The sequence below is a fragment of the Scylla paramamosain genome, chromosome 9, assembly GCF_035594125.1.
Source record: "Scylla paramamosain isolate STU-SP2022 chromosome 9, ASM3559412v1, whole genome shotgun sequence".
Classification (NCBI taxonomy): Eukaryota; Metazoa; Arthropoda; class Malacostraca; order Decapoda; family Portunidae; genus Scylla; species Scylla paramamosain.
In genome coordinates, this window is record NC_087159.1 from 10,602,501 (window position 1) to 10,607,500 (window position 5,000).

The window sequence follows — 5,000 nt, forward strand, 5'->3', positions numbered from 1 at the left end:
CAAGACTTAAATCAGCGTCAGTCTACGGAAAAATGCTCAAGACGACACGTTTCATGAGACTTTTCTAAGAACCTCATTGCTTGCTTGTTTACTCCCGTGTGTGTGTGTGTGTGTGTGTTTGTCCTTGATGTAATGCTTCTCCTCCCTCCCTCCCCGCCCCCTCCTTCTTTTTCTTTTTTTCCCCCTCTGTCCTTAGTACTTCTTTTCCTTCCTTATTCCCGCATCTTGCCTATTGCTAGCCTGCTTCTTTTCTTACTTCGCTCCTTCCTTCAATTCCAATCTTTCATTCCTCGTTCTTTTACTTACTTTATCTGGCAGCCTGTGTGCTTCCTTTCCTACTTCGTTGAGCCAATACCTGTTGTTTTTTCCTCCTTTCTTTCCTGGATCTCTTCTTCCTTTCCTCGATCTAACATTTTATATCTCTTCTGCCCTACTTTCTTCTTCGTTCCCTCCCTCCCTTTAATCTTTCCTTCCTTTCTTTCAGTCTTTCTACCTACCAATTTATTTTCTTCATTCTTTCCTCGCTCTCCACTGTTTTGCTTCTTTATCATTTCTATTCCTTCGTTCATTCCTTTCTCCCTTCCTCTCTTCCTTCCTCCCTCCCTCCCTCCCTCCCTTCCTTCCTCCTTTCCTTCCAATCTACTTTCAATATCTTTCTACCCTTTAATCTCATACATATTTGCACCACTTCTTTCCTATATTTCACAGCCTCCGCTCCCTTCCGCCCTCCCGCCACCCACACCTTCGCTCTCTCCCTGTGCCTTCCTCTCGCTGACATCACGCCCCTCGTAAGCTTTCTCTGTAGCGAGTGTGGGTTTGAATTACCTCGCTGCTCCACTAATTTATTATTTTCGTGTGTGTGTGAGGGGATGACGTAACCGCGTGTTTTACTTCGTGTATTTTCCTTTGCCTCTCTGTTAGTTGTTGGTTTCTTCTTTATATATATAAGGTTTGTTCCTCCTCTTCCTCCTCCTCCTCCTCCTTCTCCTCCTCCTCCTACTCCTCCTCCTCTTCCCTGGTGAGCATTCCCGAGTGGATTCGCTGGTGTCAGTGGACTACTGGGTAAGTTCATTAAACACACACACACACACACACACACACACACACACACACACATAAAGAAACAAAATTTTCGTCTACAGTCAAAATTGGGAGAAGAAAAAAGAACGCAACAAAAGAAGATGCATCAGTTTATCAAGTTTTTCTTTACTTCACATTAGCATCATTGTAACAAAACGAAAGATCCACATGTAAAGTTTTATTCTACAACAGCTTCTAAAATTCAAGAGAAATTACATCGTTATTCTTTCTTTTTTTTTTTTTATCAGTAAGAGCAGTAGTAGTAGACGTGGTGGTTATTGTTGATGTTGTTATTATTGTTGTTGTTGTTGTTGTTGTTGTTGTTGTTGTTGTTGTTGTTGTTGTTGTTGTATTTCAATCTGATACGTATCACGTGTCAACACATAAAAGGGTCACTGATTCTCTCTCTCTCTCTCTCTCTCTCTCTCTCTCTCTCTCTCTCTCTCTCTCTCTCTCTCTCTCTCTCTCTCTCTCTCTCTCTCTCTCTCTCTCTCTCTCTCTCTCTCTCTCTCTCTCTCGAATATTTACATTGGCGTCCCACCCGTAACGCGACCCTAATGGCAGAGAGAGAGAGAGAGAGAGAGAGAGAGAGAGAGTAGGGGAGGAATTCTGTGTGATTGAATTCTCGTGTCACGTCTTCTCGGATTGGTGTCAGCTGCCGTAACGAGGGTGTGTGAGGAGGGAGGAGTGGACACGTGACAGATAGTGGGCAGACAGGCACGTGACAGGGGACAGACAGACAGACATAGATAAATAGAAAGATAGATGGAAAGATTGTTAGATAGATATAGATAGATAGATATAGATAGATAGATGGATAGATAAATAGATAGATAGATAAAAACAGGGATACTTGACCGTCTCTAACATTGCAACAGTCTTCTTTATTGACATAGAGAGATGGACAGAGATAGATAGGTAGACAAACAGACAAACGTACAAATGGATAAATGAAAAAAATGGAGGAATAAACAGACTAATGGATCGATAGACTGATAGAAAAAATATATTATTACAGGAACATTTAAAGTTACAGATGAAAGGAAAGATTAGGAAAGATGGATTGATGCATTGGGAATGAAATTGATCTGTTTGGGTTCGTCACTTGCATAGATACGTTTACCTCTTCATTGATCAGTTCGCTTCAATCTATTCATGTCTTTGTAATGCAGATATGAACACACTGGAATTATTTTTAAGAGAGAGAGAGAGAGAGAGAGAGAGAGAGAGAGAGAGAGAGAGAGAGAGAGAGAGAGAGAGAAAGAGAGAGAGGATGATTAGGCAAACATGAACAGATTTTTAAGTAGCTAAACAGACCAAAAGACAGACACACCCACACACAGTTAACACAAACACACAAACACAGACACACACACACACACACACACACACACACACACACACACACACACACACACACACACACACACACACACACACACACACACACACACACACACACACATTCCTTTTTTTTTTTCCTCAGCGAATCGTTTTATTATTTTTATGTATTATTTTACCGCTTTTAATGAACTCTACGGGGGGCGAAGATGACAGCAGGTAGAAGGGTAGACGTGATTTATGCCCCCTCACCTGTCACGCTTCGATACACCTGAGTGGAAAAGGGTGAAGGAAATGAAAGGTGGAGGGGAAAGGGAGGGGGTGAGGAAATAAAAAAAAAAATAATAAGGGGCACATTAAATAGAAGGAAAGGTAGAGTTGAAGGAAGAAAGGAACAGACGGATGAAAGATTAAAGGGAAAGAGGAAAAGATTCATTCAGCAATTTATATATTCATTCATTCATTCATTATTCGTTCACTTAAGGCGCTGTAACACGGGAAAAAAGAAAATAAAAACTGAAAAATCAAATAGTAGAAAAGAAACATTGAAAGGTTAAAAGGAATAACTGAAGGAAAGTAAAAGAGAAAAAAAGGGGAAAAAAAACACTGAGAATAATTTTTAGGAACGAGAACGAAATACAAAAAGGAATGAAAATGGAAGAAGAGTCAAAGAAAAAAGACAAAGAAACAGGAAAAATGAGGGGAGAGACAATAAAGAGAAAGAAATAAGAATATATTTAGAGATGAAATAGCAAAGAAGGAAGAAAAAAAAATCAAAGTAAAAAGAAGGCAAACTGAAACAGAAGAATCAGTGAGGGACAGTGAGGGAGGAGAGACGATGAAAAAGGTAAAGATGAAAATAGGTAAGAAGGCAAAAAGAGAGAGGAGAGAATAGCCAGCCCCGCCTTAAGCCTACATCCTTCATGCTCTCCTTGATAAGAAAATAACTCCCATGATGTAATAAGGTAAAGAGGATCATGACCCCGTTGGGAGAGTGGATCTTATGTATACAGTGTTGGGGATAAAGTCAAAATGATAAAGACTGGCTGATAGATAGATAGATAGATCGATGAGTAGATAAACAGATAGATAAATAGAACGATTGACTGATTGATATTCCAAATTTTATACGTATTTTTGTGAGACTGTAACTCTTTGATCACACGATAAGGTTAATTCAGATTAGTTTAGGTCACGTTTATATTATCTTAGGTCGGGTTAATTAAGTTACTTTAGGTTCGAATAAGTAAAGTTAAATTATGATAAGATAGTAAGCTAAGGGAAGACTATTTAGAATTAGATTGAGGTTAAGTTAGGGTTGAGGTAAATAGTTTAGAAAAGAGTATGTTTTTCTTTTCATTTTAGATAAGTAATGGTAGTAATAGGAACCATGATACTACTACTACTACAACTACTACTACTACTACTACTACTACTACTACTACTATTCCACCTCTTCCTATACTATTCTATACTATTTCTACTTGATTCTGGGCGCGATTCCTGGAGATTTTCGCCGCCTTGTGAAACATTGATCTTGTGGGAGATCGATTTTGGCCGCTTTGGGGGAGATTGTGGCCGCTTTGTCCTCATGATGCTTGACGTGTGACTTCTTGCTCGGTTAGGTTTTCCCATGAATGGACACTGAGCTGGGAATCTTCCTGTTCTTCTTGCTGATGGCTCTCCAATTAAGATTAACAACTTTCTCGTCGATGCCCTTGGTTCCCTCAGAGTTGTCGGTGGTCAGTTGGGAATTCTGGTAAAGACATCGTCAGTTTCTTGTGAGGGAATCTTGTGTTCTTCATTTCTATTTACTCACCAAAATGGTCTTTGTTCTCTTTCAGTATCCGAAAGCTACCGAATCACCTCTAGATACTCCAACACTGTGTTTCTCTTTATATATATATATATATATATATATATATATATATATATATATATATATATATATATATATATATATATATATATATATATATATATATATATATATATATATATATATATATATATATATATATATATATATATATATATATATATATGGACTTTGGCTTGACTGTCTGTGGGGAATGACGCCCGTACGGTCGTTACCAAACACGGAAAGATGAGCAGTACGAGAAAAATTGAGTTAATAATGTTATTATCGTTTCGGATGGACTGTAATAGGCTAAGTTAGGATAGGTTACCTCATTTAATCAAGCCAAACTTAACCTAACCTCTATATATATATATATATATATATATATATATATATATATATATATATATATATATATATATATATATATATATATATATATATATATATATTTATAATTTTCAGAATAGGTTTGTATCAAATTATCCAACCTAACATGGCTGTTTTTAGTGTGGGCTAAGCTAGGATAGGTTAGATTAGGTTAGTTTATGTTATCCAGTCTAATTTAGCCAAACTTAAATAACCTAACATCCTTATTAAAACGTTATCTTATCCTGCACAAAAATATCTGGGCTGGTTGACCTTCGTGTGATCTAATATTTGTATTCGATATTTGAGTCCCTGATTCTTTTACTCATATTCACAAATCTTCGTTCGT

The 5,000-nt window shown here is 37.5% G+C and overlaps 1 protein-coding gene across 1 annotated transcript in view; it reads left to right on the forward strand.

Annotated features, from left to right (window-relative positions):
* LOC135103244 (uncharacterized) overlaps positions 1-5,000 on the forward strand; it is a 108,314-nt gene that overhangs the window by 12,870 nt on the left and 90,444 nt on the right. The window lies entirely within an intron of this gene.